This window comes from Aegilops tauschii, chromosome 3 (genome assembly GCF_002575655.3).
Source record: "Aegilops tauschii subsp. strangulata cultivar AL8/78 chromosome 3, Aet v6.0, whole genome shotgun sequence".
Taxonomy (NCBI): domain Eukaryota; kingdom Viridiplantae; phylum Streptophyta; class Magnoliopsida; order Poales; family Poaceae; genus Aegilops; species Aegilops tauschii.
This window is the reverse complement of record NC_053037.3, coordinates 484,350,853-484,370,126: the sequence shown is the minus strand read 5'-3', so window position 1 is coordinate 484,370,126 and position 19,274 is coordinate 484,350,853.

Genomic DNA, 19,274 nt, shown 5'->3' with positions numbered 1-19,274 from the left:
ACTTAGCAACGAATGTCTTGCCTTCAGATCTGTGATAGAAGGTGTACCCAACTGTCTCCTTTGGGTATCCTATGAAGACACATTTCTCCGATTTGGATTTGAGCTTATCAGGATGAAACTTTTTCACATAAGCATCGCAACCCCAAACTTTAAGAAACGACAACTTTGGTTTCTTGCCAAACCACAGTTCATATGGTGTCGTCTCAACAGATTTAGATAGTGCCCTATTTAACGTGAATGCAGCTGTCTCTAATGCATAACCCCAAAATGATAGTAGTAAACCGGTAAGAGACATCAAAGATTGCGCCATATCTAATAAAGTACGGTTACGATGTTTGGACACACCATTACGCTGTTGTGTTCCAGGTGGCGTGAGTTGCGAAACTATTCCGCATTGTTTTAAATGAAGACCAAACTCGTAACTCAAATATTCTCCTCCACGATCAGATTGTAGAAACTTTATTTTCTTGTTACGATGATTTTCCACTTCACTCTGATATTATGTGAACTTTTCAAATGTTTCAGATTTATGTTTCATCAAGTAGATATACCCATATCTGCTCAAATCATCTGTGTAAGTCAGAAAATAATGATACCTGCCGCGAGCCTCAACACTCATCGGACTGCATACATCAGTATGTATTATTTCCAACAAGTCTGTTGCTTGGTCCATTGTTCCGGAGAACGGAGTCTTAGTCATCTTGCCCATGAGGCATGGTTCGCAAGCATCAAGTGATTCCAAAAGCCCATCAGCATGGAGTTTCTTCATGCGCTTTACACCAATATGACCTAAACGGCAGTGCCACAAATAAGTTGCACTATCATTATTAACTTTGCATCTTTTGGCTTCAATATTATGAATATGTGTATCACTACGATCGAGATTTAATAAACCATTCACCTTGGGTGTATAACCATTGAAGGTTTTATTCATGTAAACAGAACAACAATTATTCTCTGACTTTAAATGAATAACCGTATTGCAATAAACATGATCAAATCATATTCATGCTTAACGCAAACACCAAATAACATTTATTTAGGTTCAACACTAATCCTGAAAGTATAGGGAATGTGCGATGATGATCATATCAATCTTGGAACCAATTCCAACACACATCGTCACTTCACCCTTAACTAGTCTTTGTTCATTCTGCAACTCCCGTTTCGAGTTACTAATCTTAGCAACTGAACTAGTATCAAATACTGAGGGGTTGCTATAAACACTAGTAAATTACACATCAATAACATGTATATCAAATATACCTTTGTTCACTTTGCCATCCTTCTTATCCGCCAAATACTTGGGGCAGTTCTGCTTCCAGTGACCAGTCCCCTTGCAGTAGAAGCACATAGTCTCAGGCTTATGTCCAGACTTCGGCTTCTTCACTTGAGCAGCAACTTGCTTGCCGTTCTTCTTGAAGTTCCCCTTCTTCCCTTTGCCCTTTTCTTGAAACTAGTGGTCTTGTCAACCATAAACACTTGATGCTTTTCTTGATTTCTACCTTCATCGATTTCAGCATCACGAAGAGCTTGGGAATCGTTTCCGTTATCCCTTGCATATTATAGTTCATCACAAAGTTCTAGTAACTTGGTGATAGTGACTAGAGAACTCTGTCAATCACTATCTTATCTGGAAAATTAACTCCCACTTGATTCAAGTGATTGTAGTACTCAGACATTCCGAGCACATGCTCACTAGCTTAGCAATTCTCCTCCATCTTGTAGGCAACGTGCTTGTCAAAGGTCTGATACCTTTCGACATGGGCATGAGTCTGAAATACTGATTTCAACTCTTGGAACATCTCATATGCTCCGTGGCGTTCAAAACATCTTTGAAGCCCCGATTCTAAGCCGTAAAGCATGGTGCACTAAACTATCAAGTAGTCATCATATCGAGCTTGCCAAACGTTCATAACGTCTGCATCTGCTCCTGCAATCGGTCTGTCACCTAGCGGTGCATCAAGGACATAATTCTTATGTGCAGCAATGAGGATAATCCTCAGATCACAGATCCAATCCGCATCATTGCTACTAACATCTTTCAACTTAGTTTTCTCCAGGAACATATCAAAAATAAAACAGGGGAGCTAAACGCAAGCTATTGATCTACAACATAGATATGCTAATACTACCAGGACAAAGTTCATGATAAATTTGAAGTTCAATTAATCATATTACTTAAGAACTCCCACTTAGACATCCCTCTAGTCATCTAAATGATCACGTGAGATGGAGTAGTTTTCAATGGTGAACATCACTATGTTGATCATATCTACAATATGATTCACGCTCGACCTTTTGGTCTCCAGTGTTCCGAGGCCATATCTGCATATGCTAGGCTCGTCAAGTTTAACCCGAGTATTCTGCGTGTGCAAAACTGGCTTGCAACCGTTGTATGTGAACATAGAGCTTATCACACCCGATCATCACATGGTGTCTCGGCACGAAGAACTGTCGCAACGGTGTATACTTAGGGAGAACACTTATACCTTGAAATTTTAGTAAGGGATCATCTTATAAAGCTACCGGCGAACTAAGCAAAATAAGATGTATAAAAGATAAACATCACATGCAATCAAAATATGTGACATGATATGGCCATCATCATATTGTGCTTTTGATCACCATCTCCAAAGTACTGTCATGATCTCCATTGTTACCGGCATGACACCATGATCTCCATCATCTTGATCTTTTATCAACGTGTCGTCACATGGTCGTCTCACCAGCTATTACTTTTGCAACTATTGCTATCGCATAGCGATAAAGTAAAGCAATTACATGGCACTTGCATCTTATGCAATGAAGAGACAACCATAAGGCTCCTGCCAGTTGCCGATAACTTTAACAAAACATGATCATCTCATACAACAATTTATATCTCATCACGTCTTGACCATATCACATCACAGCATGCCCTGCAAAAACAAGTTAGACGTCCTCTACTTTGTTGTTGCAAGTTTTACGTGGCTGCTACGGGCTGAGCAAGAACTGTTCTTACCTACGCATCAAAACCACAACGATTTTTTGTCAAGTATGTGCGGTTTTAACCTTCAACAAGGACCGGGCATAGCCACACTCGATTCAACTAAAGTTGGAGAAACTGACACCCGCCAGCCACCTGTGTGTGAAGCACATCGGTAGAACCAGTCTCGTGTAAGCATACGCGTAATGTCGGTCCGGGCCGCTTCATCCAACAATACCGCCGAATCAAAGTATGACATACTGGTAAGCAGTATGACTATTATCGCCCACAACTCACTTGTGTTCTACTCGTGCATATAATATCTATGCATAAACCTGGCTCGGATGCCACTGTTGGGGAACGTAGTAATTTCAAAAAAATTCCTACGCACACGCAAGATCAATGTGATGCATAGCAGCGAGAGGGGAGAGTGTTGTCCACGTACCCTCGTAGACCGTAAGCGGAAGCGTTATGACAACGCGGTTGATGTAGACGTACGTCTTCACGATCGACCAATCCTAGTACCGAAAGTATGGCACCTCCGCGATCTGCACACGTTCAGGTCGGTGACGTCCCACGAACTCACGATCCAGCAGAGTGTCGAGGGAGAGAACGACGGCGTGATGACGGTGATGATGGAGTTACCAGCGCAGGGCTTCGCCTAAGCACTACGACGATATAACCGAGGTGGATTATGGTGGAAGGGGGCACCGCACACGGCTAAGAGATCAATGAACAACTTGTGTGTCTATGGGGTGCCCCCTGGTCATGTATATAAAGGATGGAGGGAGGAGGAGGCCAACCCTCATAGGGCGCGCCCAAAGTGTGGAGTCCTACTAGGACTCCCTAGTCCTAGTAGGATTCCACCTCCCACATGGAATAGGAAAAGGGGAAGGGAGAAGGAGAAGGAAGGAAGGGGGCGCCCCTTTCCCTAGTCCAATTCGGACCAGTCCATGGGGAAGGGGCGCGGCCACCCTTGAGGCCTTTCTCTCCTTTCCCGTATGGCCCATTAAAGCCCAATACGAATTCCCGTAACTATCCGGTACTCCGAAAAATACCTGAATCACTCGGAACCTTTCCGATGTCTGAATATAGCCTTCCGATATATCGATCTTTATGTCTCGACCATTTTGAGACTCCTCGCATGTCCCCGATCTCATCCGGGACTCCGAACAAACTTCGGTCATCAAATCACATAACTCATAATACAAATCGTCACAGAATGTTAAGCGTGCGGACCCTACGGGTTCAAGAACTATGTAAACATGACCGAGACTCATCTCCGGTCAATAACCAATAGTGAAACCTGGATGCTCATATTGGTTCCTACATATTCTACGAAGATCTTTATCGGTCAAACCGCATAACAACATACGTTGTTCCCTTTGTCATCGGTATGTTACTTGTCCGAGATTCGATCGTCGTTATCCTCATACCTAGTTCAATCTTGTTACCGACAAGTCTCTTTACTCGTTCCGTAATGCATCATCCCGCAACTAACTCATTAGTCACAATGCTTGCAAGGCTTATAGTGATGTGCATTACCGAGAGGGCCTAGAGATACCTCTCCGATACACGGAGTGACAAATCCTAATCTCGATCTATGCCAACTCAACAAACACCATTGGAGACACCTGTAGAGCATCTTTATAATCACCCAGTTATGTTGTGACGTTTGATAGCACACAAGGTGTTCCTCCGGTATTCGGGAGTTGCATAATCTCATAGTCTGAGGAACATGTATAAGTCATGAAGAAAGCTGTAGCAATGAAACTGTAACGATCATAATACTAAGCTAACGAATGGGTCTTGTCCATCACATCATTCTCATAATGATGTGATCCCGTTCATCAAATGACAACACATGTCTATGGTTAGGAAACATAACCATCTTTGATAAACGAGCTAGTCAAGTAGACGCATACTAGGGACACTTTGTTTTGTCTATGTATTCACACATATACTAAGTTTCCAGTTAATACAATTCTAGCATGAATAATAAACATTTATCATGAAACAAGGAAATAAATAATAACTTTATTATTGCCTCTAGGGCATATTTCCTTCAATCACATCACAACATGCCCTGCAAAAACAAGTTAGACGTCCTCTACTTTTTTGTTGCAAGTTTTACGTGCCTGCTACGGGCTGAGCAAGAACCGTTCTTACCTACGCATTAAAACCACAACGATTTTTTGTCAAGTGTGTTGTTTTAATCTTCAACAAGGACCGGGCGTAGTCACACTCGATTCAACTAAAGTTGGAGAAACTGACACCCGCCAGCCACCTGTGTGCAAAGAACGTCGGTAGAACCAGTCTCGTGTAAGCGTACCCGTAATGTCGGTCCGGGCCGCTTCATCCAACAATACCGCCGAATCAAAGTATGACATGCTGGTAAGCAGTATGACTATTATCGCCCACAACTCTTTGTGTTCTACTCGTGCATATAACATCTACGCATAGACCTGGCTCGGATGCCACTGTTGGGGAACGCAGTAATTTGAAAAAATTTCCTACGCACACACAAGATCCATCTAGGTGATGCATATCAACGAGAGGGGAGAGTGTTGTCCACGTACCCACGTAGACTGAAAGCGGAAGCGTTATGACAACGCGGTTGATGTAGTCGTACGTCTTCACGATCCGACCGATCCTAGCAGAGCCGAGCGGGCAAAATCCGGGGCCTTGTGCGAAACAAAAAATTGGGCCCTATCTCGCTAAAAAATTGAACTAACAAGCAAAAACAAATTGTGGGGAAAATTAACGAGCAATTATAATTTATATATATCTCACAGAATTTTTTTATAATGTAAATAATATAATGTCAATGTTTTGCAATTAGACGAATCGTCTAACTCACCTAGTTTTGTGTCCTGTCCAGTTGAACCGCTACACTATGATCTTTAATCGAGGAGGTAAGAACCAATCACTACCAAACTAACGATCCCCGCCAAAAGTTAAGTTAAGAATTAGAATTTAGGAGTAGGAACTGAAGGATTCGCTAAGCACCTGGAGGCTGGAGTCGGTCAGTCGGTTACGGATTGATCCGACGAGACGATGAGTCTAAAAATTAGGAGAGGAAGCCACGAAGCCAGCGACAGCGACCTGAATCCGATCGCTCTGATGAGGCAAAGACGATGACCGACGAGACGATCTCATCTCTTTTTTTCATCTCCTGACTCTAGTAACGGTGCCGACGGGACTGTCGTTGGCCTGTTAGTTTCCAGATCGAGGCAATCCCGATTGACTGGTATAGCGATCCCTTTTTTAGAACCACGATTCCGTTTCCATCGCTAGAGAGCAGTTTATTTTTTTTCTTTGGAAAAGATCGATCGATTCAATCGACGAGCCGACGAGCTCCAGCGCTCGATGGCCTCGACTCAGGCCCAGCTCCAGCGCCTAGCGGCCTAGTGCTGCAGCTGTTATGTTTTTTTTCCAGAAATACTAGGCCTATATGAAAAAACAGGGCCCCTCAAAATTATGGGCCCTATGTGGGCCGCACATTTGGCACCACTATGGGCCCGACCCTAGATCCTAGTACCTAAAGTACGGCACCTCCGTGATCTGCACACGTTCAGCTCGATGACGTCCCACGAACTCTAGATCCAGCTGAGTGTCGAGGGAGAGCTTCGTCAGCACGACGGTGTGATGACGGTGATGATAAAGTTACCGACGCAGGGCTTCGCCTAAGCACTACAGCGATATGACTGAGGTGGAAATCTGTGGAGGGGGGCACCGCACACGGCTAAGACAACTGTCAACTTGTGTGTTCTAGGGTGCCCCCTGCCCCCGTATATAAAGGAGCAAGGGGGAGGCCGGCCTGCCCTATAGGCGCGCCAAGGAGGGGAGGAATCCTCCTCCTAGTAGGAGTAGGATTCCTCCTTTCCTAGTCCTACTAGGAGGGGGAAGGAAGGAGATGGAGAGAGGGAGGGAAAGAGGGGGCGCCGCCCCCCTCCTTGTCCAATTCGGACTCCTCAAGGGGGGGGGGCAGCCCTAAGGCCCCCTCCTCTCTCTTTCACAAGGCCCATGTTGGCCCATTAGTTCCCCCGGGGGTTTCGATAACCCCTGGCACTCCGATAATTATCCGGTGACCCCCGGAACTCATCCGGTGTATGAATATAGTCATCCAATGTATCAATCTTTATGTCTCGACCATTTCGAGACTCCTTGTCATGTCCGTGATCACATCTGGGACTCCGAACTACCTTCGGTACATCAAAACACATAAACTCATAATACCGAACGTTAAGCGTGCGGACCCTACGGGTTCGAGAACTATGTAGACATGACCGAGACTCATCTTCGGTCAATAACCAATAGCGGAACCTGGATGCTCATATTGGTTCCTATATATTCTACGAAGATCTTTATCGGTCAAACCGCATAACAACATACGTTGTTCCCTTTGTCATCGGTATGTTACTTGCCCGAGATTCGATTGTTGGTATCTCAATACCTAGTTCAATCACGTTACCGGGAAGTCTCTTTACTCATTCCGTAATGCATCATCCCGTGACTAACTCATTAGTCCCATTGCTTGCAAGGCTTATAGTGATGTGCATTACCGAGAGGGCCTAGAGATACCTCTCCGAAACACGGAGTGACAAATCCTAATCTCGATCTATGCCAACCCAACAAACACCATTGGAGACACCTGTAGAGCATCTTTATAATCACCCAGTTACGTTGTGACGTTTGATAGCACACTAAGTGTTCCTCCGGTATTCGGGAGTTGCATAATCTCATAGTCATAGGAACATGTATAAGTCATGAAGAAAGCAATAGCAACAAACTAAACGATCATCGTGCTAAGCTAACGGATGGGTCAAGTCAATCACATCATTCTCTAATGATGTGATCCCGTTAATCAAATGACAACTCAAGTCTATGGCTAGGAAACTTAACCATCTTTGATTCAACGAGCTAGTCAAGTAGAGGCATACTAGTGACACTCTGTTTGTCTATGTATTCACACATGTACTAAGTTTCCGGTTAATACAATTATAGCATGAATAATAAACATTTATCATGATATAAGGAAATATAAATAACAACTTTATTATTGCCTCTAGGGCATATTTCCTTCACTAAGAAGGTGCGAGTGACATTTACAAGGGTACCCTTTCACTAATGATGTCGAAAGTAGATCGACCTACATGAACGTGGTGTTCTGAGCTCGAGCTCAAATGAACTCGGGTGAACAGTAAAATTCAATTATTAAAAAAAATGAATTTTTTGGGGGAAAATTGACAAATGTTTTGAGTGCTCACAAACTTTCATGAACAAATGACATTTCCAGAAGTTGTGGGCAAAAAAAGTGGATGCTCCAAAAGTGTTATTTTTGGAAGCATTTTGGAGTGATGATTTTTTCTTTTTGCATGACTTCCATGAATAGAATTTCATGATAAAAAATTTAGGCACGCAAAACATTTGTCAAGGTTTCATAAAAAATAATTAGGCCCTCTTTGGTTTACATGAATTTTGTAGGAATTCTAAAGGATATCAATTTTGTAGGAAAAGTTGGAGCCTATTGATTTGTAGAATGTATTCATATTCCTATCTAGGATAGGAACCAATCCTTCGCATTTCTAGGAAAAAACAGTAGCCTAAAGTCAATGAAAAAATTCCTATCCTATCCATCAAATGACATCCCTTTCTTTGAGATATATATATATATATATATATATATATATATATATATATATATATATATATATATATATATATATATATATATATATATATATATATATGTATATGTATATCACTTTCTATATTTTTTCTATTCCTAGGATATTTCTATCATGTGAACCAAAGAAGATCTCCATATTTTTAAATTTATTTCCATTTTTGTTATTCAGATTTTGCTGTTCTTGGCGAGCGAGCTCACGAGCAGAAGACGACTTTTGGACATATATTAACTTGTCGCCCATAGGAGTTGCTATGGGCTGCTTCTAGCGATTAGTATGCGAAGTGTCGCTCACGCGGGACGCTCATGTGCTCATGCACCCACTCTTCTTGGGCTTGGCCTAGCGTGTAAGGGCAAAGCTAGCGAGCGAAAGCGTATGTTTGTTTATTATTATTATTTTGGTCAGTTTAATTTTACTTTAAAATCACAATTTTTCATGAATTTCGAAAATATCCTTGTATTTTTTTTGTCAATTTGAAAAAGTTTAGGAATTTGAAAATTGTGAAGTGGAAAATGAATTTTCAAAAATTTCATGAACTTAAACATTCTTTGCGTATTCGAAAAAATGTTTGCATTTTTATGCAAGTTTGTCATTTGAAACATATTCAGTGAAAATGTTCAGGAATTTGAACAAACTTAACAAATTTGTATTTTTTTGCGTATTTCAAAAAAATGTTTCTTAATTTGTTATAATTTAATGAATTTGAGAAATAATTAGTTAATAAAATTTGAAAAAATGTAAGTGAAAAGATTTGTCAATCTAAAAATTATAAATGGATTTGAAAATAATTCACGTACATTATTTATGTACTTATATCAAACCAGAATCAGAACACCGCGCCTGCCCCTAAAATGGGTCGGCCCACTTGCTCGTTGGTGCGACCGTCTTTGTGCTTTTCAGCGCCAAATTGCCGCATCGAGCAGCAGGTAGAATTTGTCAAAGCCCGTGCTCTCGACATTATGCTTCGCAGTAGCCTGTGCAGCACTTGTTGCGGATCCTCCAAATTTGTAAGCTCAAGCCTTTTCTAGGTTTGCTTCAGAGCTTCTCCAGGTGCTTTGTCGGGCTTTACGTAGTACTCCCTCCGTCCCAAAATAAGTGTCTCTAGCTTAGTACAACTTATTTTGGGACGGAGGGAGTATATAGTGTTAATTGCCCACTTTTCCAAGTCCGGATATTCAATTTGGCTCTAGGGAGCACATGCTCCTGTGTGCCAAAAATGAATTTTAGAAATGTTAAAATAATTTGAAAAAAATAGATGTGCTCATTGTCGCACTCAAATGGTATATGCAAATTTTCAGGTGAAAAACTTAAGCATTTTGACCTATGCAAAAAAAAAACAAGCCAAACGCCAATTGTACCTCGAAATGTCACACTTAATTTTGTTTTTTTCACCGACGAAGCACTGCTACCCCGTATGGCATGAAAATTGTCAAGCACACTTGCCACACTAATGGACATCTAAAAAAATCAGAATTTTCAAAATTTATTTACTATTTGTTTTGATTTTACTGTTCATCAGGGAGCATATGCTCACTAGAGCCAAAAATCCGCGTCCCCCGAAGTCTTCCTATCCCGGGCATAAGTCAATGCGAAGACTATGTATCGCTCTTTGCGAGAAATACTAGCGCCGTCGCCCGCTATATTATATATTGGTCGAAAAGCTGAAGCGTGGAGTAAGAAAAATAAATACTGGTGCCATCGCCCACTACAACATATATTGGTCGGCCCATTAAGCCGGACTAGTATACGTGCGGGGCGTGGAACCCACGGCTGGTTTTAGGAAACTTCAAGAAGTTTTCTTTACTGTTTTTTTTTTAAATTGGCGAACATTTGTTTATTTTGTGAACTATTATTTTCTCAAATTTGTAAAAAATTTAAAATTCGCGAACATTATTTACAAATTCACGAACATTTTCACTGACAATTTTCAAATCTCGTTCACTGAACAATTTTTTAATTCATGAACTTATATCAAATTTGTGAAGATTTTTTCAAATATGAAATATGCAAACATTATTTCGGGCTCCTACCACCACGCTCCTCTGTTTCTGTCCGCCACCTCCTCGCCATCGGCCCGTCGCCGACCTCCTACCCTTCGAACAGAACAGCGACCGCCGATTCCCGCAAGGGGGCAAAACATCACCGTGCTTCTCCGTGTAGAGCTAGAAAAAACATCACCCTGTCTCCTGTTCTCCTCCTCGATTTCAACTCAGTACCTTACCCTTCCACCTCTCGTTTTTTATCTGTACTAGCCGAATACCGACTTGGGTCTTGTTGATATACTCCCTCCGTCTCAAAATAAATGTCACAACTTCAGTACAACTTTGCTGAATGCTTATCCACACGGCTTAATTTGATGTATCGTTAGGGTTAATTCTGGATAGAGCACGTGCAGACTTCCAAGAAAATGTAGTGGTGAAGGCGGACGAGCTGCTGCCGAAATAATACAGTACCACCATTAACAATTCAGGGAAGAATGACCAAGTCTAGCCCGTACAGTGGTGGTGAAGGTGGGTGGTAGTGGTAGGGGATAGGAATGTGTCGTGCATTACAGTGTAACAGGTAGGAGTTGTTCCTCCTTTAATTTCCCAACTTGATTCTTGAATCTTTGATCACAGTGTTGCCTCCTTTAGACAGTGCACATGCGTCTTACATTTGCCAGTTGGTTACACCAGCCTACCTACTCGATGCCGTGCCGTGGGAATCCACTGGATAATATTGACTTCTGAATCTGTAGGTTTTTCCTCTGGGTCACACCACCACTGTACGGCTAGGCAGGAATGTGTCCCGATATGTCCTTGTTTTGTTTTTATTATCACAACAGTTGGGAATAATGCTTCTATCACAAGTAAAACAGTGAGGTGCTGATCAAGCAGAAATGCACATGATGTTTCATGATACTGGCTAGCTATCCAACTGGCATGCTATAGGAAAACTGTATTGATGTTGACAGAAGGTGTGTTTACTGCACTTCATTCTTCGGACCACATTACATTTATTTTGCTCAATATATGTTTCAGCTTTTTAATGGCTGTGACCTGTGTGTACAAGTGCTTTTGTGCTCCTCCAGTAGAATTATTTCAGATCCACAATTTGTGCATTTGATTGATAATGCCAACTGAAGAAACACCACTTTTGCCTTTCACCATTACTTTCAACGAGGCATGCGTTCTCCATGCATACAGATCTGATTTCAGTGGTCACATCCTTTTCAACAGGCCTTTTTAGCATATTGCAGTTTACAACTTAAGGAAGAGGTAAGGCTCTTAGGATGGAGTAGTTTCCACTGGGAAGGTCCTGTACAGAAGATTTCTAACTAAAAGAAAATAGACCTCTTGTTGTTGCCCTCCTGATCTGGTACTTTCCTTCAGTTGCTAGAAAGTGATTGAAGATTCAGAAATCCCCTCATCAGTGATGACTAACGCAGGATAGCTGGTATTGGCATTTAGGTGGAGTCATGGACATGTGCAGGGCCGCCTTATATACCAAAGTGAATAAACAGATCCTTGGATTAAAAAATACAACGTGAAAACAAATGCCCACTAACGTCCCATTCTTACTATATGCTCCATAAAGATTTGCATGTTTCAGCAATCAGTATCATCCCCATTAAGGTGTACATTCAGATGCACATTTTAAGTGGGAAGAAGGAAGTATATTACAGTAATAAAAATTAAAAATGCAAAACACCAGTGCATTGGGAAAGATAACTCAGTTCATTCATGCATTCCCCTCAAAAGAAGAAAATCCACATCAACACTAGAAGACCCCGTCTCTCTTTCTTCAGCGGCAGCATATTTTTCTTTTTTCCCTTTTCTTGAGAAAACCCAAAATTTGCGTCTTGATGATGCTACTCAGAGGACGACATCGTCTCTCTTTCAACCTCTTTAGCAACTGCCTCTTGCTGTTCCATCTCTTTGGCTTCTGAATTTGCCTCTCTCCATACGGCCTGAATTATCCTTCTTGCATCCTCACCAATTGTTAAGTTCACACTGCATATGAAGGGCGGCGAGCACGTCGGCGACCGTTGCTGTTGTCGCATGAGTAGGTCGGGGTCGGGCTAGTGCGAGTGAACAGAGAGAGAGAGAACGATCAACCAACTTTTTTCACTCCTCCCATGCCCTATGCTTAGTTGGCATTGGTTGCTGAGTTGCACTGCCCAGTTAGCGGTCAATGTGGTCAGCTCCAACTCAGTAGCCAATGCCTAGAGTTGGGAGGAGTAAAAAACAACTATCTGCTCGGAGGGAAGTACATGTTCAAGAAAGTTAACGGGTAGGAATCCATTATCTTTCTTTCAAAAGAGTAGCAACATACTTCCTCCGTAACAAAATGCAAGATATTTTTTATGACCTATGCAAAACCAGAAAATGACTTACATTTCGGTACAAAGATTGTACCATTTTTTCTTAATTTTGATCCGTTGAGTGGTTTGTCGCCACCGAGCTTGTGGTCAGCTCCTACACCCCCTTCCCTATCTCCAGCATCAGTTCACTCCTCACAATAGGAGCACACAGATTGTCGCCCGCTACTACTCAAACCGTATGGCCATTCTTTCTCTCGAGAAAACGGCAGAAGCACTGCCCTTCCACACTAGACGAAAAAAGAAGGATATGGACAGAGGTGCCGAGTTCTTCAAGGGAACTCAACAAAACCCAAGTGAGCTCACAACACACAACAACCTAATCGATGCCCTCACTTGCCCTAGCGCGGCCAAGCGCCATTTATCGTTGCTTTCTATCCTCGAAAGCAAGTGTCGCCACCTAGAAATGGTTTAGAGGATCCTTTCGCTACAGTGCCTCCTTCAATGCCGAGGAAATCATCGTGTCGCACCAGAGAAGGGACAATCTTTGCATAGGTGCACGACGATCTCAGAAGCCCTCAAGCATAGCTGGCAAATCGGGCAGTGTGGCCACCCACGGACGGAAAGCCTGCTGACAGTCAATTTTCTACATGGAGAACCAACCACGAGAAGATCTTGCATTTAGGCTTTGCATGTGCCGACCAAATCTATGTTGAAGGAAACTTGGGGTGAGACCCATGGAATTGGGCAGCATAGGCAGATACTGAAGTATATATTTTACCGACGATCCATTACCATGAGATGTTGTCTTCCTGGTTAGGGATGAGATTTGTCTAAGTCAAAAGTGTCCACAGGTTCAAAAACTCGTGGAGCTGAACCATGGATTGCAAGAGGGCCACGGGCTGGATCCAATTATCATCCTGACGCTCCTTCATAACCGTCATGTTCTTTCATGTAGCGATCTTGAAAAGCTCGGGGGTGCAAGTCTTCAGCGGTCCTTTGCCGCTCCAACTGTCATGCCTGCCAGAAGAGAACCCTCGCACCATTGCCAATGGTGATGGTGGTAGAAGCTCGAAAGAAATCCATGTATCTATTGTCGCACGGCAGGGTGGAGCCCACCCACATACGATCAGAGACATGCCACTCAAACCAAGGCCATCGTGTTCTTAGCGCCCTGCCAAACTTCTCCAAATCCACAATTCCAGTCCACGAAGCGCCTTCAGCTGACAAACAATTGTCGAGTTGACCATGGAGTGCCTTCCAGGCGCATTCTCGATATCCTGTCCATGTTGGACGAAGTTGCGTAAGATCTTGTTAAGCTTGTGAGTTACCCACTTGTGTAACGGAAGGTTGTGAGATGATACATTGCCATAGCAGTTAGAACAAATTTTGCCAGAGTCACCCTTACCAGACGTGCAAGGTTCTTGCCCTTCCCTCTAGGCAATCTGCTGGCAATCATGTCGATGAGGAGCTGGAGCTCAATCTTTCCGAGACGACGGGTGTGTAGCGAAAGGCCAAGACATTTGCTAGGAAAGAACCAATCTTAGCAAGGAATGCCAAGAGAATGTCCGAAAGATCGAAACATTGACAACGGATTGGACATACCTTAGACTTTGCAGGTTTGTAACCAAACCATTCGCCTCCCCAAAGAGAGCAAAACGCCGAAAATTGCAGCCAGCTCCTCTTTAACTAGATTCGGAAAATCGCGGCGTCGTCTGCAGAGAGGGAGATGCGACAGGTGGAAGTGCACTCTTATTAGCTTGAGGATTCCAGTGTCAAAAGCGGTCTTGGGAATCTTCTAGCACGGATCAATGGCCAGAGCTGGCCAATAGGTTCTACTATCTCCATCTAGGTATATTAGGCCCCTAATATTATGGATCAAATTTTGATCATCTATGACTAAAAATATATGACTTACATACTATAAAAGGTATACTGTTGAATTTGTATTCGAAAGGGGATTCTAACCATATAATTTACATATTTATTCTAAATTTATGGTTAAAATCCCCTATAACACTACGCTCCCTAGTTTTAAAGAGCCCACATTCAATTGAGGCCTTCAATTGGAATTGGGTCATCCGATTTTGACTGAGCGAACAATTTATCAAAGCTATCTCATTCAATTTTTTTATACAATACCTATAACACTATGCTCCCTAGTTTTAAATAGCCCACATTCAATTGAGGTCTTCAATTAGAATTGGGTCACCCGATTTTGACCGAGTGAACAATTTATCAAAGCTCTCTCATTCAATTTTTTATACTATATACTATGCTACCTAATTTTTAAGGCTTCACAATTAATTGAGGTCTTCAATCTAGAAATGGGTCAACAATTTCTTAAGGAGGTCTCTCATTCAACCAGCAGCAACCGGCCTACAAAAACATATCAAACCCGCGCACCCTCCCACCACCTAGAAAAAAGCGCCAACATATGATACTGTAGCACTAATATACTACATGTGTCGGAGTCCGGGAACCTGCGTCCATGCACTTGCTGAAGAAACGAGGTTCGAACACTGGGGCTCTGGTTCGCGACCTAGTCGACTAGACGTGGACGGCGACGAGGGCTCGGGAGGCGCACACAAGCACAGAGCACGACAAGGACACACGAGCTACCCAGGTTCGGGGCCACTGTGGTGGTCTAAAACCCTACTCCTGCTTGGTTGGGATTGCTGGTGAGCGACGCTGTGCTTGGAGCAACAAGGTGAGGTCCGGAAGGAGAAGATCCTCCTTCTACAATGGCCGTCCTCCCTTCTTATAGTGCCTTGGGCCTCTTTCCCCAAAATATGAGCGGGAAAGGGCTTCCACAGGGCGACAAGTTTGAAGGGGGACAAGGGCGCAGGCTTATCCTGGCCAAAGGTGGTCTTCGCCTGCTAAAGGGTGTTGTCCAAACGCTGGTGTAGGCTCGGTGGCAACGTATGCCCTAGACGCCGGGACTCCTTGGTCTCCATTCACCAAAGTAGAAAGCCTTGGGACTCGCTTTGGAGGGAGGCAACCACCGTTGCTCCCTTAGCACCGAAATGGAAACCGGTCTCTGTCGTACCTTGCCATCCCTATCCTGACAGCAGGGCGTAATCCATGTGACAGGCGTGAGCTTCGTGGCTGGAGCCCTGGCACTGACCTCGCGAGGTGGGCCTCATGAGACAACCTCGCAAGCCGTCCCCGGGAGGCCGCCAAGGACTTGGCGAAACATGCTCCGTCTCGCCCACCGGCAGGGGAACTGAAGGAAATATGCCCTAGAGGCAATAATAAATTTATTATTTATTTCCTTATTTCATGATAAATGTTTATTATTCATGCTAGAATTTTATTAACCGGAAACATAATACATGTGTGAATACATAGACAAACATAGTGTCACTAGTATGCCTCTACTTGACTAGCTCGTTAATCGAAGATGGTTGAGTTTCCTAACCATAGACATGAGTTGTCATTTGATTAACGGGATCACATCATTAGGAGAATGATGTGATTGACTTGACCCATTCCGTTAGCTTGGCACTTGATCGTTTAGTATGTTGCTATTGCTTTCTTCATGACTTATACATGTTCCTATGACTATGAGATTATGCAACTCCCATTTACCGGGGGAACACTTTGTGTGCTACCAAACGTCACAACGTAACTGGGTGATTATAAAGGTGCTCTACAGGTGTCTCCGAAGGTACTTGTTGAGTTGGCGTATTTCGAGATTAGGATTTGTCACTTCGATTGTCGGAGAGGTATCTCTGGGCCCTCTCGGTAATGCACATCACTATAAGCCTTGCAAGCAATGTGACTAATGAGTTAGTTACAGGATGATGCATTACGGAACGAGTAAAGAGACTTGCCGGTAACGAGATTGAACTAGGTATAGTCATACCGACGATCGAATCTCGGGCAAGTAACATACCGATGACAAAGGGAACAACGTATATTGTTATGCGGTTCGACCGATAAAGATCTTCGTAGAATATGTAGGAGCCAATATGGGCATCCAGGTTCCGCTGTTGGTTATTGACCGGAGAAGTGTCTCGGTCATGTCTACATAGTTCTCGAACCCGTAGGGTCCGCACGCTTAACGTTCGTTGACGATATAGTATTATATGAGTTATGTATGTTGGTGACCGAATGTTGTTCGGAGTCCCGGATGAGATCACGGACATGACGAGGAGCTCCGGAATGGTCTGGAGATAAAGATTCATATATTGGATGATATGGTTAGGCCAAGGGGTCAGGCCCATGGGGCTATAGGTCGGTGCAAAAGATAGTTTTGCGGAGGTCAGAGGCCAAACGCCGGAGACCCTGGCGTCTGGCCCTGGGCCAGACGCCGAGGCCCATGGCGTCTGGGCCAGACGCTAAGGATTATGGCGTCTGGTCCTGGAGTCCGAGAAGGACCCTTGCCTTTCGGGTGAAACCGACTTTGTGGAGGCTTTTACTCCAAGTTTCGACCCCAAGGCTCAACATATAAATTGAGGGGTAGGGCTAGCACCCAAGACACATCAGGAAACACCAAGCCGTGTGCCGGCAACCCCGTCCCCTCTAGTTTATCCTCCGTCATAGTTTTCGTAGTGCTTAGGCGAAGCCCTGCGGAGATTGTTCTTCACCAACACCGTCACCACGGCGTTGTGCTGCCGGAACTCATCTACTACTTCGCCCCTCTTGCTGGATCGAGAAGGAGAGGACGTCATCGAGCTGAACGTGTGCTGAACGCGGAGGTGTCGTACGTTCGGTACTTGATCGGGACGGATCGTGAAGGTGTACGACTACATCAACCGCGTTGATAAACGCTTTCGCTTACGGTCTACGAGGGTACGTAGACAACACTCTCCCCTCTCGTTGCTATGCATCACCATGATCTTGCGTGTACGTAGGATTTTTTTTGAAATTACTACGTTCCCCAACAGTGGCATCCGAGCCTGGTTTTATGCGTAGATGTTATATGCACGAGTAGAACACAAGTGAGTTGTGGGCGATACAAGTCATACTGCTTACCAGCATGTCATACTTTGGTTCGGCGGTATTGTTGAATGAAGCGGCCCGGACCGACATTACGCGTACGCTTACGCGAGACTGGTTCTACCGACGTGCTTTGCACACATGTGGCTGGCGGGTGTCTGTTTCTCCAATTTTAGTTGAACTGAGTGTGGCTACGCCCGGTCCTTGTGAAGGTTAAAACAACACTAACTTGACAAAATATCATTGTGGTTTTGATGCGTAGGTAAGAACGGTTCTTGCTCAGCCCGTAGCAGCCACGTAAAACTTGCAACAACAAAGTAGAGGACGTCTAACTTGTTTTTGTAGGGCATGTTGTGATGTGATATGGTCAAGACATGATGCTATATTTTATTGTATGAGATGATCATGTTTTGTAACCGAGTTATCGGCAACTGGTAGGAGCCATATGATTGTCGCTTTATTGTATGCAATGCAATCGCCCTGTAATTGCTTTACTTTATCACTAAGCGGTAGTGATAGTCGTAGAAGCAATAGTTGGCGAGACAACAACGATGCTACGATGGAGATCAAGGTGTCGCGCCGGTGACGATGGTGATCATGACGGTGCTTCGGAGATGGAGATCACAAGCACAAGATGATGATGGCCATATCATATCACTTATATTGATTGCATGTGATGTTTATCTTTTATGCATCTTATTTTGCTTAGATCGACGGTAACATTATAAGATGATCTCTCACTAAATTTCAAGGTATAAGTGTTCTCCTTGACTATGCACCGTTGCGAAAGTTCTTCGTGCTGAGACACCATGTGATGATCGGGTGTGATAGGCTCTACGTTCAAATACAACGGGTGCAAAACAGTTGCACACGTGGAATACTCAGGTTAAACTTGACGAGCCTAGCATATGCAGATATGGCCTCGGAACACTGAGACCGAAAGGTCGAGCATGAATCATATAGTAGATATGACCAACATAGTGATGTTCACCATTGAAACTACTCCATCTCACGTGATGATCGGACATGGTTTAGTTGATATGGATCACATGATCACTTAGAGGATTAGAGAGATGTCTATCTAAGTGGGAGTTCTTAAGTAATATGATTAATTGAACTTTAATTTATCATGAACTTAGTCCTGGTAGTATTAGCATATCTATGTTGTAGATCAATAGCTCGCGTTTAGCTCCCCTGTTTTATTTTTGATATGTTCCTAGAGAAAAATAAGTTGAAAGATGCTAGTAGCAAAGATGCGGACTAGCTCCGTGATCTGACGATTATCCTCATTGCTGCATAGAAGATTATGTCCTTGATGCACCGCTAGGTGACAGAACTATTGCAGGAGCAGATGCAGACGTTATGAACGTTT